The 17,546-nt window shown below is 30.2% G+C and overlaps 1 protein-coding gene across 3 annotated transcripts in view; it reads left to right on the top strand.

Annotated features, from left to right (window-relative positions):
• Nucleotides 1–17,546, top strand: part of LOC126739495 (discoidin domain-containing receptor 2-like) — a 93,755-nt gene that overhangs the window by 3,720 nt on the left and 72,489 nt on the right. Inside the window, exon 1 of one of the 3 annotated variants that reach the window (XM_050445198.1) lies at nucleotides 3,939–4,359. The exons of the other annotated variants lie outside the window; for them this stretch is intronic. The gene's annotated coding sequence lies outside the window, so the exon portion shown is untranslated. Of the gene's footprint in view, nucleotides 1–3,938; nucleotides 4,360–17,546 lie in introns of those variants that run through there. 3 annotated transcript variants of the gene reach the window in all.

Genomic DNA, 17,546 nt, shown 5'->3' with positions numbered 1-17,546 from the left:
CGATAATCTAAATACCCATTGTGGTAATACCTTTGCTATTCAAGGTACTGTTCTTCTAGCTACAGCTGTCGTAGAGATAATGGATGGTAAAGGGAATTATCAACCCATAAGAATTTTAATTGACAATGGCAGTCAAAATTGCTTTATCTCAGAAATCTGTCTTCGCCGTCTTGGTCTTCCAAGGCGTCAATTTACAACCTCAATTTTTGGTTTAAATCAAATGTCATCCTTCACTTCAAAGGGCATAGCTCATTGTACCATAAAACCAAAGTGGAAAGTTAATCCTTTATTGTCCTTTGAAGCCATTGTTGTACCACAATTATGCTCGAACATGCCTTCATTTACTTTACAAAACGATGAATGGAAACACTTACAAGGGCTTGAACTTGCTGATCAATCCTATTATATTTCTAGTCCAGTTGATTTACTATTAGGGGCCGAAGTTTTTACTGAGATACTAAAAGAAAAGAAAATTGTTGGCCAAGTTGGTCAGCCTACGACTATTGAGACCGTCTTCGGTTGGATTGTTTTGGGGAAAGTAAACAATAATTCTTGTCCCTCGAAAACGACTTCTTATTTTCTTCACAACTCAGAAGCTCAACCTCTTGAGTTAATAATGACCAAGTTTTGGGAACTTGAAGAAATCCCTTCCGCTCCTTTAATTTCAGGGGATGATCAAAGGGCTGAGTTGATTTTTAGCCAAACTGTCAAACGAACCTCTACTGGTCGGTTTATGGTATCCCTTCCTTTTAAAGAATCGGAACCAGACCTAGGAAATACTTATCCTCAAGCCCTCAGAAGATTTTTACTTCTTCAATCCCGACTTATGAAAAATCCTGAATTATACAATTCTTACTCAGATTTTATAAATGAATATATTCATCATGAATATATGACTCTTATTCCATTTAACTTGCCCAAACCAAATATTTCGTGTTATTTGCCACATCATTGTGTACTAAAACCGGATAGTATTAGCACTAAACTCCGTGTTGTTTGGGATGCTTCGGCAAAGGGTCCTAAAGGTCTTAGTCTTAATGACACTTTGCTACCTGGTCCTAAATTACAAAACGATTTGAGTTCTTTATTACTTATTTTCCGTCTTTATCCGATAGTTTTCATAGCCGATATAAGACGCATGTTTTTACAAATCCTGATAACCCCGGAACATAGAAAATTTCAAAGAATCTTGTGGCGATTCTCAGCAAAGGATCCAATTCGCGAATATGAACTCAATACAGTTACTTTTGGAGTGTCTAGCTCACCTTTTCTTGCCATAAGGACCCTTAATGAACTCGCAGAACGCGAAAAGGAAAACTTTCCCAATGCAAGTCGTATTTTAAAACAAAATACATATATTGACGATGTTCTCGGATTTAGCCCTTCTATTTCTTCAGCCCTTGATCTTCAAAGGGAGCTAATCGACTTATTGAAATCTGGTGGATTTCAGTTAGCCAAATGGGCCTCAAACTGTCCAGAATTATTAGCTGCAGTCCCTGAATCTGACCGCCAAATGTCTCTTTCTTTTGACAAAGAACAACCAAATTTTATCAAGGTTTTAGGCCTTCAATGGCATCCAAAAAGTGACATATTTACTTATCAATACAAACCACATGAATCTGAATGTACAAAACGTACTATCTTGCAGGTCATAGGAAGAATATTTGATCCTTTAGGTCTTCTTTGTCCTATTTTATTATTAGCTAAATACATTATGCAACAACTATGGCTCTTAAAAATAGATTGGGATGATACTCCTCCAGAACCTCTAGTAAAGTTATGGACCGAGTTAAAATCTGAACTTCCCCTGTTATCAGAGTTTAAACTTCCAAGGCAAATTAGTCTTGCAAACAGATCTTGTGACATCATAGCCATATGTGATGCGTCTAACAAAGGTTACGCCGCAGTAGTTTATTTTCGGGTAGAAGGTGGTAATCAAATTTCTGTATCTTTGGTTTGCGCAAGGTCTCGAGTAGCACCAATTTCAAATCGTCAAACTCTAGCTCGATTAGAATTACTAGGCGCGGTTCTTTTAAGCAATCTGGTGAGTTTTGTCATACACACCTCTTCTACTCATATTACCATCAATAATATTTATGCCTATACTGACTCCCAAATAGTTCTTGCCTGGTTAAACTCTCCTCCAGAGAGATGGCAGACCTTTGTGGGAAACAGAGTAAATCATATACAAAAAATAATCCCCTCTTCATCTTGGTATTATATTCCATCAGCTATTAATTCAGCTGACTGTGCTTCCAGAGGCTTAACAGCTTCTAAATTGATCTATCATGATTTGTGGTGGAAGGGCCCTGCTTTTCTTTGGCATCCAAAAAGTAGTTGGCCCGATAGTGTAAGGGATCTTCCAAAAAAGGATTTTAGCGCTGTAAATATGGAGGAAAAACGCAAGGTTTTTACTACGACTGTTGAGAATCATACTTTGGATCTTCTTATCAATAAGTTCTCGTCATTACCTAAAATTCAACGCATTTTGTCATATTGTCTCAGAGTAAAAACGAATTTTAAGAAAAATACTACAAAATTGTATAAAAATCCGAGTCCAGATGAAATGTGGAAGTCTTACTCTGTCTTAATTAAACATGTCCAAACTTCGTCATTCCCTGATCTTATTTCTAAACTAAATAAAGATGTTCCTATTCCAAAACCTTATCAAAAACTTTCACCATTTATTGACAAGGAAGGAATGCTGCGTGTGGGTGGACGTCTTCAAAATTCAGACTTACCCTACTCTGCCAAGCATCCTCTCCTATTACCAAAAGTTCATCCCTTTACTAACCTAGTTATTGAGTATACCCATAACCAACATTTGCATCCAGGCCTAAAAACCCTCCACCATTTATTACTACAACAATTCTGGATCATTTCTGCTAAACATGTCATACAAAAATTATTATCAAAGTGTTTACTTTACTTTAAAACAAAACCAAAACCATATCAGCCCCCTCCAATGGGAAATTTACCATTTCATCGAATCAATCAGTTAAAGCCATTTTCTCACATAGCAATCGACTTTTGTGGTCCGTTTTATGTAACTCCCTATCGTTACCGCGGTGCAAAGGTTTTTAAGTCATATGTTTGCGTTTTTGTTTGCACAATATACAAAATTATTCACCTGGAACTTTCAACGACCTTATCTACAGAAGGATTTGTATCGGCTTTTCGCCGATTTATTTCACGACCTGGCACTGTAACTGATTGCTGGAGCGATCAGGGCAGTAATTTTATAGGTTTTAAAAATCAACTTGTAGAATTTTCCAAGGAAGCTTCAGAGAAACTTTTAATTCATTGGCACCTTGGGCCTCCTCTTTCACCTCATTTCAACGCGTTGGCAGAATCGGGAGTTAAGAGTTTTAAATCCCATTTTTTAAGAGTGGTTGGAGACCAAAAACTGACTATTGAAGAAATGTCAACTTTAATTTGTCAAATCGAGGCCATTTTAAATTCACGTCCTCTTACGGCACAATCTACAGATCCTAATGATCTCTTACCCTTAACACCTTTTCATTTTCTAACACTCGAGCCTCTAAACTCTGGAATCCCAGACCCCGATTTAAGTCATTTGAATATAAATAGACTGTCTAGATGGCAACTTATACAAAAATTACACGCTGATTTTTGGAAGAGATTTTCTTTCGAATACTTAAACACCCTGCAACAGCGCCACAAGTGGTCAAATCCATCTACTCCAATAAAACTTAATGCTTTAGTTTTGATTCAGAGCGATTTAAAATCGCCACTAAAATGGCCTCTCGGTCGCGTTATTGAACATCCCGGTGAAGACGGACAAATTCGCGTTGCAACGGTTAAAACTTCAGTGGGTAATTTTAAGAGACCAGTTATTAAACTGTGTCCTCTTCCTGAAAATTAACAATTTAATTAGTCTATAAGTCTTACCTATTGAATTTGGGAATTTAATAGGGAATTTTCAATAGGTAATTTCAGAATTTTATTTTTATATTTTTAGTTTTACATGGGTATACAATATGCTGGTGTTTGTTGTTTATTTTTCTGTTCGAGAGTATATTTTTTCCCACTGAAAACACTGTGTGTTTTGGCGGCCGATAATGTTAGCGCACCGCTAAATCATAATTGTTAAAATCTATTAATCGCGCATGTACTACACATATTTGGTATATTCTGGGCACTTTTACCAGCAAGGTAAAAGCAGAGACAATTGACTAGCAATCGGGTTAAGAACGACGTGAGTGCCGGATCTAACAATTTTACGAAACCTAAAATAAGGACCTTTTTAATTAGTATTTGGTTGTGAGAGCAAGGCTTATGAAGTTGGTAGTTATATAAAGGGACGTCCCTATCTACAGTGAAGACAGAAGACCATTGGTAAGTGCCCTTTACTTCAAACATTTAAAACCAAGTGTGTATGTAACGTACAATTCCTTTGAACCATATCATTTACTAAAATACAGTCCACTATTACATTTTCTTATTATATCTTCATGGTTGTGCGTTAACACTATTTATTCCAGAACACAATAAATAATAAAAAAAATTGCAAGTATAAAGTATTTTAAGATAAACAAATATTAATCAAACATATACATAAAAATAGAAAAAAATTACTTTTCGCAAGAGTTATTTTGTAAACAATAAACACCCAGCATTTGATCTGTTTTCTAAAAATTAAAGCATTAGAAGAACTGCGAATTAACCGAGAAATGTCATGAAAAAGATGTAATGAATGGAAAACAAATAAATCATAAATCTAGAAAATCATAAAAACTAAAAAAACATAAATCTAGAGCGAATTTAATTTATTAAATCCATTAACTTGTTAACTAACTCTATACTAAAAATATAGTGGCTCATGTTCAATGACAATTTTAACAGTTCTAAACCCTGTCTAACAGAATAAAGCTTTCTTAAATTGAAAGTAAAATGAATACAGACTTTCTGTATTTTTTGTGAGGTTTCTTTATGTTTATTTAGAATAACATAATCCTGATTTTATATAAATACTTAGAAGATTTTTAATTCAATATAGATTTTTTAGTTTACTGTATAAAGTTTGGGTCAACTTATTTACATGAAAAGCAAATCTTAGACCTGAGGTAATTACGAGACTCACATTATTTAGGAAATTAATGTGAGCTTTACGTTATTAATGTACATTTGGAAATTTGCGCTATACATAATATAATTTCTTGCTGGGCCAAATATTATTTAAAACTAAATTATGCGGCTTACTTGAGAGCTTTATAATCTTTATAATCTTTATAAAAAGAATAGTAACTCGAAAAATTCATCCATTATTCCAAAGATGCTAGTCATACAGTTTTATAAAAGGTAAAAACACAAAATCTACAGCATCACAAATACATTTAATAAAATTACAAAGGTTACATGTTTCGCTCGACTAGAGCAAAAAAAAAAGAATAGTAAGTTTGAGTTGCGTCAGCATACTGATATATTAAATAATAGTTTTTTAAAGAATAAAAATTAAAGTTATATAGAGATAAGGGTAGAGGTTTCTAGATACTACATATTTGATCATTATATAATCTAATATTTTGTTATTGATAACAAAATGACACGCTAATTTACTATTTAGAAACTATTGATCTAGTCTGATGATGTCTTAAGTTATTTATTTTATATTATATTTCGTTAATTCTTAATTATAAAATAAGTTTGAAACTCTTAACCTAAACTTATATTTTTTTTTAATAAGTAATTCACTTGGCAGGTTTATTAGCCAGTTTGATTAGTAATAAAAACCATATTGATATTACCTTAAAGCTTAATTTATTCTAATTTAATTTTCTGTAATTGTTGTTCACATCTTATATTTGTTATTTTTCTTTTACCAGTTTTAACATTCTTAGAGTCAATAGACTAGTCTCTTAGTCTTTTTTAAATTATTGTGGCTAGACCATGACATCTCTTTATAAATTGCTCTACTGGTAGTTAGACCTAGCATGTTAACATCTGTGGAATTGACAGGTGACTTGCATGCCTTAAAATTTGTAGAGAATTTATTTTTGATATATTTAGTTTAGGAAATAATTTTTTATTTGGGAGTGAATCCTGTCTCGGCCAATTTTTTTATTAGTTTATACGAATTAAGTCTAATTGATAATTTATTAATTAGGGTAGATAATTTGTAGAATTTCCTCTATGCTATACTACTTATTATTTTAGGCTCTATCGATTTTATTTTGGTATATATTACAATGAGATATTAATAGATAGAGGTTAAATAAGTTTAATAACTGTGACATTGTTATATTTTAGTATATAAGAGCTTGGTTTACTGATTAACTTTTGCAGTAAAAACTATCCAATAATATACTGAACTATCTTATAAGTCTTTATATTGTAACTTTCACCTGAGAATTTTACTAGAAACGATAATTGTAATAATAAATAGCTTATTATACTTTAATAATTAATAAATAAGATTTGTAGCAGGTCGCGGTGCGTCCGTAACAAGAAAATCAAACTTTATGCATAATTCTGCGGCATTAAATTAACTGAACTCTACTAACTCATAACGTTTCATCTTAAGAGCAAAGTCAAAATTAGCTTGCTAAACAATTACTTAGGAACCTCGCCAGTATTAAAGCTCTTTCTATTATTTCAGACGTGTCGCTCCGACAAAACAGAGCTCTAGTTTAGAGCTGCCTGGTATTAAGCTAATTATATTTTGTTACCACTTGAAATACGCTAGCAGGTTAGACCTATATTTCCTAACTGCCAAACTTTTTTGAATTAATTTCTGCTTATTTTTGGGTATTTTTTGGTTAAGAAATTTTATGAAAGAAGAAGATTTTATTAGTTAGAATATGTATTAATATATATTTTGCTTTTGTTTTTAGCTAATTTAGATATCATTTTTAAATAACCATATATTTGTTATTTTATTTGGTTTTTAATAATTTTGCTTGGTTTTATCTCTAACATAAAAACCATTATAAGTAAAAACAAATTTTATTTATTTCTGATTTTATTTATTACATTTGAAATTATTGTTGACTGCTCTTAAATTGATGAATATGCTACTCGTTATAGAGTTTGCATAGCAAAAATTTAAATGTCATAAATTGAGTAGTTTCTCTTCAGTCATCTGAGTAGCTCTCTCTCTGTTACTTGCTGAATATTATGACTATTTAGGCGTAGCAATTTTCTGGTAAAGTATATAACTGAGCTATGTGTAATTTGCCTATTTTATGCCAGGTGCTTCTGTCTATGAAATTAAGTAGACTCGTTATCTCGTTATTAACAGGATAGCTACATATTTGGCTATACCGATCATAACTTTAAGATCTAATAGCAGTTTCCCAAATTTCAGTCTGGCAAGGAAGCCTGCTTTTTTATTACCAGCATTAATCGAGTGACCAGATATTCAGCTAAACATTAAAGCCGTCTTTTAGCAGTTCATCTTGGATATTTATATAATTTAGTACAAAATCGAAGCTCAATTTTTTTACTATAACAGCCTTAGTGGGAGCTCAGATGTCCTAATAATTAAGACATGTATACTATGTTGTCTATATATAGTCATCCATCACAGATAAAATCAGATTCATTTCATGAGACAAACAACATTTCTCTTATATTAAAAGCATTAATGTTTAAAAATTTCTCAATACTGTAAAATGCTTTTTTTATTAAAAAACTTTTAAAGAAATTTGTTTTTAATTCTATTAGCAAATTCTTTATGTTCAGTGGCATTTTATTTAAGAAAATACGTAAAATCTCTAAAATCCTTTTGACTTCTTGTTTCATAGCAGTAAGTGTCACCCACCACACCATACTACAGGGCATTTTAATGAGCATATAATAGAGAGATGTATATGTAATGGCAAGGAAAAGTGAGGATTCTAAGAGTACTAACTTGCATAGGAGTGTGCAAGTTGAATATTCTTGCTGCATGAATAGAATGCCTCCATATAAATAGGCCAAAAGATGTCCATCGAATGAACAACTGCAAGGTAGACGGATGTGTCTATAATCCTGAAAAGGCTTTTTAAGACAAAGACTCCAACTAGACATTATCTTAGCTATGTCGCTCCAGTGACTTTCAAGGCTTACACTGAATCAAGGGTGACCTTAAAAATTTTACTTTAAGATTGTTATCCTTTGTTTTCCATGGTCGTAGTCATAGTTCTTTAAAAAAGTTGAAATTTAGCTGATTTGCAAGAAATCAGTCTCCTACGCGAAGAAAACCGATGTGCATAGAGAGTAAGTCTTAAATTTTAAACTGACTATGTTAAATCTTTTGCATAGATGAAAAACAGTAAGGGCCCTATGAAGCCTTACTGTTTTTCGTGACCTTTTCTCTAGACACTCTTCCATTAAGCTAAATAGCTATTTGTCAACTTAAAACTTGACTAGGAAACTCCATAAAAGGCTAGCTTAGAAATTAGGATACTATGAGAAATAAAGGGAAAAGCCTTGGAGAGGTCACGAACGGTTGCTCCCACAAAATCACCCTTCTTCAGTCCCTCTACTATCCCTTCACATACTTTTTAATGCCCTTAAATTAAATCTTACCTTCCTAAAACTAAACGTATCCTTAATAAGCAGGCTGTTGGAATCAAAATATTAACACAATTGATCCTTTGAAATTCTTAATGAAAAATCTTATCAAATATAGAGTATAAAGGGCCTTATTTGTTTAAGGTAATTATATTGTAATTATAAGCTTCTTAAGGATTAAGAAAGACATAAAAATGTAGCTAACTAAAAAATTAGTAAAAAAAATTTTTTGGCTAAATGTAATTTTTTCAATCGTAAATCAACTGGATAATTTATTTCATAGTGGCTCTATATTAAACTAACTGGATATGAAAAATCATAATTGTAATAAAGAAAAAAATTAAGATGGGCAAGTGGGAGCTATAAAACAATTTTTTTGGTGTATATTTTTTTGTAACTGTATAATGTATAACTAATAAATTTATAACTGTAATGTGAAGAAGTTTTTATATTTGGTTAATATTTGTTGTTAATAACAAACTCATTGTATCATTTACAGTAATATTAATTTTTTACAGCATTTAAAGCTATTTAAAAATTAAAATTGATTTAAAATAAATAGCATCCAATTAAGTTATGCATAATAATTTTTCTTTTCACTGCAAATGTGCGAGTAACATAAATCAACTTAAAGAATATAAATACTAATAGCTATTAACAATTATTTATAATTTCAATAAATAATTTAAAATGGATTTAAATATCGTTGTACCAAGTATCCTTATAAAAAGCATCATGTTTGTAAATAAATTTAATACGTTTATTTCAATCTCTCCAGAAAAAAAGCAAGTAAATTTAAATTTGCAAGAGCAGCCAAAAAGTTCACCAGTTTGATGCTAAAACTATATTTTAGTGTTTTTATTTTTAATTTCACGTAAAAAAAGAACCAACATATTGCTGTTGTCATTGATCAGTCTGTTTTGCAAAAAACTTTCTCTGTAATTAATATTATATATACTGAAATATATAAATATTGGCTTAATGAAAATAAATTTAAAAATTAATCAGTTGTGTGAAATTGAGTTAAGAATAATTATCTATTTTACAAATGTGTGAAAAATTATATTAATTAAGGTTTTTTATTTAAATTAAAAAATGTTTTGTTTAAAAAGAAATGTTTATAATATAAAATAATATTAACGTATTAATTTTTAAACAATTTTTGACTTAAGTAATGTTAATTACAAAAAACTCTTTACCTTACCTTAAGCTACACTTTTTAAACTCAAAGTTATAACGGAATAACTCTATACTTAATATACATGTTTAGGCAATATAGATTAAAGTTTTTAAAAAAACAGTGCTTATTTTACCACTTTCATTATCTAAATTATCGTGCTTTTAATATATCTACAATACATATTTGAATAATTGATAGTATGGACATTATCACGCCTACAAAATACAATTACTCAAAATGTAGCTGAATGTATCGTAAATCACAATGATTTACCAAAATAGCTTAGCTTAAATTTGAGTTGTGCAGGTATATTTTAGATTTAATTTGTAAATAGCTTGTTTTTTATAGAACAAAAGTGTTTTTGATAATTATTAATTAGAGTGTTATATGTGGTATTTGAGGTTACACGTTTTGGGATATCTCATTGTAATTGTCTAACCTCTACTATAATTTGAGCACTTTTGTACCAATCTTGTCTGCATAAATAATTAGAAAAATAAAATGAATTTTTCAAATCACAGCAATTTTCAAACACAAAATATCATAAAAAATACATAAAAATTAACCAAAAAATTACATTTGCTGTTCATAGCAACGCTACGAGAATTCCACCTCATTTTCGAGTCGGTGTTTTACGTTAATCTCATTTTGTTGGTGCCAGTTTTGGAGCGTTTTAATGTAATTTGATACCGCATATAATTCGATTGTTACCTTTGGAGCAACAAAAGGCTTTATTATTCGAACACGCCGAAATAATGACTCTAATTATAACTGGGGCCTCTAATTCGGAGAACGAACACGAACTAACGTTATATTTTTGTAATCAGTTGGATGTGTTTGAAGTATATTTAATTCAACTAGCGGATTTTAAACTAAGTTTGAATTAATTGTTTTTCGCGGTTTTAATTTGAGGTATAGTTTCGCGTAATTGCAGTTTTAATTTTGTCTTCGTTATAAGTAATTATTTTATGTAAAACTTGAGTAGTATGCAATTATTTATCTTTGATTTGACTGGAAAAAATTATTAAATAATATGTAATTTTGTAGAAAACTTTTTTTGTTTTTTAATGAAAGGGTAAAATTTAACTGAAAAACCATGCTAATAAGAATATATAGAGGTTCTGTAATGAGTTTACCTAGAAATCTAGTTTATATATTAACAATAACTTACTATATATTAAAAAAATATAAACTCTTTATAACTCAATAACCAAAGTAGTTAGGACTGTTTAACTTTATACAGAAGCTCTATGTTTAATTAAGTAGACATTTCAGTCTATTTTCTTAAAAAAATTATAAATAAAAGGATTTTGTTAAATTTCCTTTCGGGACTTATACAAATAAAATTCTATTCTATTTTTGAATTTTTACAACTAGAAAATGTAAAAAAAAATTGTAATAAATTTAATTAAAGCCCAAAGATATAAATATACAGGCGTAACAACAAATATACAAGCCTGGCAAACGTAGGTGTAAGGAAATTAATATATTAACAAAGATGTAAGAGCAAGGAAATCAGGAAATCGGTAAAAAGCCTTTTATTCTCTCTTAAACTTATTATTTTGCCTATAATTTTTTATTGCATGCTAGGCCTTCTGCACATAGATCTCCTCCTCATAGACCTGTATATTGATAATTCTTTTTAAAAAAATAGTTATTTTTATAAAATATTCACAAAAACTTCTCCAATCGCTGCAATACATATTGAGAGTGAGGAATATTGTCCGGCGACTAAAGAATTTGAAAGAGTCTAGCCAATGTTTGATTTTGCAAATCCCATCAATGACATCATCCCTTAGTCCTAAGTATCTCCTTAGAAAAAAATCCCTGTGTCATCAGCATATGATACAACAGTTCCATTTTTTTGTTGCATTATTAGTCAGAAGAAAATTAATGTATGCTATAAAGAGGATTGGTTTACAGACACTTTAAAAGGAATGAAAAAATACAGAAATTCACTGCTTTCAAAATATAAAAAAACTAAACAGCCTGGTGATTGGGAAGCTTATAAAAATGTTCGTAACATGTCTACATCTGCAGTGAGAAAGAAAAGAAGGCCTATATTAGCTTTTTGCACAGAAACAGGAATAGGAAAGTGCTCTGGAATAGTTTAGACAACATTAATATTTATAGTAAAGCAAAGAGCAATTCTACTTCAAACCTACTGGATTATTTTTAAAAATCCGGAAGCAATTAACCAGTTTTTTGTTGAATCGGTGCGTCAGGTGTCTACACCAGTTACAGCGGAGACCATTCGGGAATATCTGGGTGGCAAAGTCACGGATCAAAGGTTCGATTTAGGACTGGTGGCGTATCTGAAGCTATTTCGAAAATAAAATCGAATGCCAGTGACATTGATAGTCTGTCATTAGAGATGGTTAAAATGTGCTGTCCTAGTGTTATACCTATGTTAACTCACATTTTTTATACTTGCATCGAGAAAGGTGAATTTCCGTCTTTATAGAAAAAGCAATAGTATTTCCACTGCCTGAGATCTCTAACTCGAATGATGTTTTAATTTACGACCAATCAGCCTACTGTACAATAAGATTTTTGAAAAGATTATATACAAGTAGGTGATTGAATACATTGATAAAAATAATTTGCTCTTGAAATCGTAGTCAGGATTTCGTCGCGATTTTAGTACTGCCTCAGCTCTTCTTGGAGTCTTGGACTTTGGATATTATTGATGCTTGCGATAAGAGAAAGACAATTGCTTTAGTTTTGTTAGATTTCAGCAAGATCTTCGAAACTCTTCACCATAATTTACAAACTGCAAAAAATACAAAATTTATGCATTCGCTTTGTTTATGGGTTAAAAAGATGAGATCATGTAACTTGCAAGCTGAAAGAATTAAACTGGCTCAATGTGCAAAATTAAGAAAAACTTCAATAATGTTGTTTCTTATTTAAACTTTTAAGAAACAATTATCCAGCCTACTTACGTAATAAACTTAAAACAGGAATCTCTAGACATAACCGAATAACACGCACGATTTTAAAATATGTATACCCAGTCACAGCACTGTAATTTTTCAAAGGTTATTTTCTTTCTGTGCATCACAGCTAATAAATGCATATAATATTAGTGACTATGTTAACAAGTCTTTTCAAAGCTTCAACAGATTAAAAACAATATTGGTTGTAAGTCAATAATAAAATAGTGCGTAACACTTAATGACTGTGTTCAACTTAGAAACAACTTAAATTTTAATTTCATCTCATCAATTTATTTGTTTTTGGATAGTTCTTCTTTTTTTTTAAATTATATTGCTATTAATTGTAGAATATCATTTATTTTTTTAATTATTTGTATTATTAAGTCAAGTCGGTCATGCGCTAGGTGAGTTTTTTTTCCTTTTTTTAAAGTCTAAACTTTTGTTATATTAAGTTAGTTAAATATTTTTCTGTATGTTTTATTTGCTTTTTTGAAAGTAGTTATAATATTATTGTAATTTTATGTATACTCGGCTAAGTTACTAGCATTCGCTGCCCTTCACCGAGTATAAAATAAAGGCCTAATTTATTTGTTTATTTAGAATAAGATTAGGTACAGTACCCTAGGGAATTCCTATTCTAATTACTAATTCTTGACTTATGGTCTGACCAATTTTTAATGACTGAACTCTGTCCTTAAGGTAGTCGCCAAATACATCCAAACCAGCACCCCTTTCACCATAGGATTCCAGCACCTGAAGAAGTAGGTCGTGGAGTAGTGTGTCGAATACCTTGGCTAGATCTAAAAATACGGCGGGATATTTTTTGCAATTAACTATGTAGATAGATTCTACACAGTTCACAAATAGTATCCGTTGTGCTAATACAATTCATTAACACCTTGCATAAACCAAATTGCCTTTTAAACAAAATTTTATTTCAAAGGGTAACTAAAATAGTTTCGGTCATCCTCCACTAAATTTATTTGAAAAAGATCTATCGTACATGTAATCGGACATATAAGATGTCCATCATCAGGGATCTATAAAGAACCGAGGAAACTTATAAGCTAAAGATTAAAAGTGTTGAACTAAAAAGGTATTAAAAATAACTTACATACATTGAGGGTTTTCATCACAACACATAAAAAGCCACAGTGCTTCTGGCAAGGTCAAAGGTTAAAATTACTAACAATAAATAAAAAGGGCATCCACAATAATGATAAAAAGGCTTAATTAACTAACAAATAAACAACTGGACGTTGAAGACAAAAAAACTTACATTAAGATGCATGAGAAAGTGACTAAACAGGGTCTACACAAACATTAAAATCACATAATTACCACACTAGGATAATTGTTATGTCAACAAGAATTAAGAACAAAAGAAACATATGAGTTTTTAAAAGATAGGGCGCGCCCTAGTGACCAGAAGCTCCATGTGCAGTCAGCAAAGATATTTACCAGATGTGGATATAAATAATTTTACTCATATTTAAAATTTCTAAACATTTAAATTTTCAAAAGGTTTTATATCTAGAATTGCTCTCATCAAAACTTTCCGCGCTTAGTTGTTGTAGTATTATCCTTTGACGTAACAAGAGAATTTGATTGTGTATCTCATATATTTAATCAAATATTAAATTTGTACATTTTCTCTTATCTCTGCGTCTTTATAACGCATAATATAGTAATCTATAAAACGGAAATTCTATAAAACAAATTTTTCTTATAGAATTTCCATTCCGCATCAGCTTGTATAAAATAGATTTTTTTTACAAGTTACTTTTCAGATAATATAAAAACAACCCCCATATAAGTTTATAGAATTAACCAAGTAATACCTCATGTGACAGTTCTGAATATGCTCAGATGTCCAAATCTTGTAAACCAAAATATATAACATAACTTTTTCTAATTAATGTGTCTAATTAAGATTTTAAGATAAATAAAATACATTTCTCTATGATGGTATTAAATAATAATGTTACCAAGTAATATATAATAATTTTTGAGTTTAAATACATGATTAGATTTGAATATTTTGTACCTCTATTTAGTTATCAGTCTCTTTCATTTTGTTAACGCTGATTTTGTGTTTTTTTATGTTATTCATTTCTAAAATCAATCTGTTTTTTGTAGTTATTTTGCATATCAATGATCTTAACCTTCTCTTAAAGTAATATTTCTAGATAACAAATTGTTTTTATAGAATTCCTATTTTGTATCGGCTTGTATAACAAAGTAAAGTTTCTTTTAAATTTTTTAATTATTGGTTGGTTATGGGATTAAGAAAATATCCACGACTACTTTTATTACGAAAAAAACGCACATAATGCAATTTTAAAATTCAATTTATAAATGTTTAAAAAACGTACTTTTTGAGCCAGGTAAGAAAGAATGGAAGAACCGACCTGAATAAAACAGCAGTCAGAGAAAATTGCCTTAGAGACGTACAAGAATTTTCACCGATCTGATCGTTGTTTTTCCAGTAAATTATTTAAGCTAAGCTTTCGATGGTTTTTAGAATTGATGGAATATCTTAGCAGCGTGCGAAGCGCCTTATTTAGAAATTCAATTTTAAATATCAAATTTAACAGGTAATGCTAAAAAAACTATGACAACTTTATAAGTTTTTTTCATAGATGTATATTAAGTTACCATCATATATCCCCGAAAAACCCTAACAGACATTGGATATAATTTAAGGACTTAAATATAGAGTTAAAAATCCGTAGTGGAGCAAACTGCAACATTAAAGTCTTTATGAAACCTGCAGGACTGCAAAACTTCCTGCGGAATGTTCTCAATGTCCCAATTTTCGAGCTTTGGGGCTCTATTATTCGTTGAAATTTTAACAGAAATATTTTCGGGGAATAGCTGTATGATCTAACATGTGCTAATGTAGTTTTTTTTTGTAAAAAGTATTATCTCAATAAACTTTTATGGATGTTTTAAGATTAACTTCGGTAGTTTATTTTAGCGCTAAAAAATACTATAAAAGTAATTTAAGCTTCAACAAGGAGCTATTCTGAAGGCAAGAGACTTTTTAAGGGATTACGAGACCCCTTGACATCGTTATCCCTAAGCTCTTGACCTTAAAGGCCCCTTTTCTGGGCAATTTACTGTGTTCAAGTGAGTTGCTACAGTATAGAAATTACGAAAAGGTGTTTTTGTTTTAGGATAAATTTTTAGAGACCCTAAATATCATTTAGTCATTAAAATTTTGCAATCCTCACACCTAAATTCCATTATTACAGCATCAGCGAAATACCAAGACTTGTCCAAACATCGAGGCCTATAACACGTTTCCAAACGGTATAAGGCAAGAGTAAATTTTCCGCTGAGAATTTTCGCTGAGCTTTCGATATGCAATAAAGTGTTGGATTTTATAGGCGGTTTTGTGTCAAAAAAGACGCTGCCACATGAAAATATTTATTTTCTGTGTGAGCTTTTCTTTCTGGAGGCGAGGTTAGTAAATATTTTATTACTGCTTCTGGTTAATATATACAGGTTTAGTATGCCCGGAATAAAGTTTTAATACAAGGGTAAAAATTGAAAGTTAAATATAGTGTAAACAGTTCAGCATCCGGAAATGATCTGCACTCTAAAAAGAAGGAAAAGGTTATACAGAAAAAAAGGAAAATATTAAAAAAAAAAGATATAATAAAACAGATCAAAAAAATTATATAAAGATGGAAACAATTTAAAAATATCAATGTTTTTTATATTTTTAGAGCTCATCACCCTTACTAGGCTTAATTATCACAATTTCCAAAATTTACCTATTTGCAACTTTTTAATAGGGCATATGATGAGTTAACTTAGGTAATTAATTTTTTATTTTCTTAAACCATGCTGTTAACAACTTTGTTAGTAATAACGCATTAAAGAAGATTAAATTAGTAAAGGACTTGGGCGATTATTTATACTCTAAGCTTAACATATTTTACTATTTCAAGAATATAATCTCTAGAGCATATAGAATCTTTAGCTTAATACAATGAACATGAAGATATATCAGGGGCATTTTATTATTAAATTTTGTTTATTTTGATTAAATCTTGAATTTTTAGTCACCTAGCAATCAAAATATTATTAGTCGAATTAATTAATCGTCTGCAAGTTTCTTTTTATTAAACAATTAATCTAATCTCTGCAACTGTTAATAATTATACATATATTTCTTTTTATATATATGTGGCTTTATTTAATTTATATATAAGTAAAATAATATACTTATTTATATGATGTATTAGTATAAAGTAATATGTACATTTCATCTTATACCCTGTAAATGTTTTATGTAACCTTAATAAAATAAATAACTAAAATTCTTCATAGTTTTACTACTATTAATTGTAGTATTCCGGCATAGTTTTTTCAATATTTTTTTGTTTAATTTAACTCATTGGAACCTTCTTCTTCTTCTTATTACGCCCTTTCCTTACGACTGGGCGTAATAAGAATTAATTAAATTATCAGCCTCAGTAATTCGTATTTTTCTATTTTTGTGTTATGGCCAATGTATCTTATTCTTCTCTCTTTAATGATGTTGAAAAAACTCTTGTTGCCTTTTTCATTTTTCCTAGTTCCTTCCTTCCTACTTCTAAATTGAGACTAGTGGAAAACTGCTTTATCTTAGGAAAAATTTTCCAGGAACAGATTTATAGCATAAAGTAACAATATAACTAACACACAAAAATAACTTTATTAAAGAAAAAAAAACTAACTAATAAAGGAGATGTTTGAAACGGTGACGGTTACTATCTCTAACGCAAAATTGGCACATTTTATGCATATTTTATTATACACACACTTTACCTTTGTATCGTGGTTTAAATACTGAATTTCGTATAAAGCCTTATAAAACAAATCTAGAATTGAGTAATTTTGGAGGTCGTGGAGGCCTT

This window comes from Anthonomus grandis, chromosome 8 (genome assembly GCF_022605725.1).
Source record: "Anthonomus grandis grandis chromosome 8, icAntGran1.3, whole genome shotgun sequence".
Taxonomy (NCBI): domain Eukaryota; kingdom Metazoa; phylum Arthropoda; class Insecta; order Coleoptera; family Curculionidae; genus Anthonomus; species Anthonomus grandis.
The sequence above is the reverse complement of the archived record's forward strand: the minus strand, read 5'-3'. Positions and strand labels throughout refer to the sequence as shown.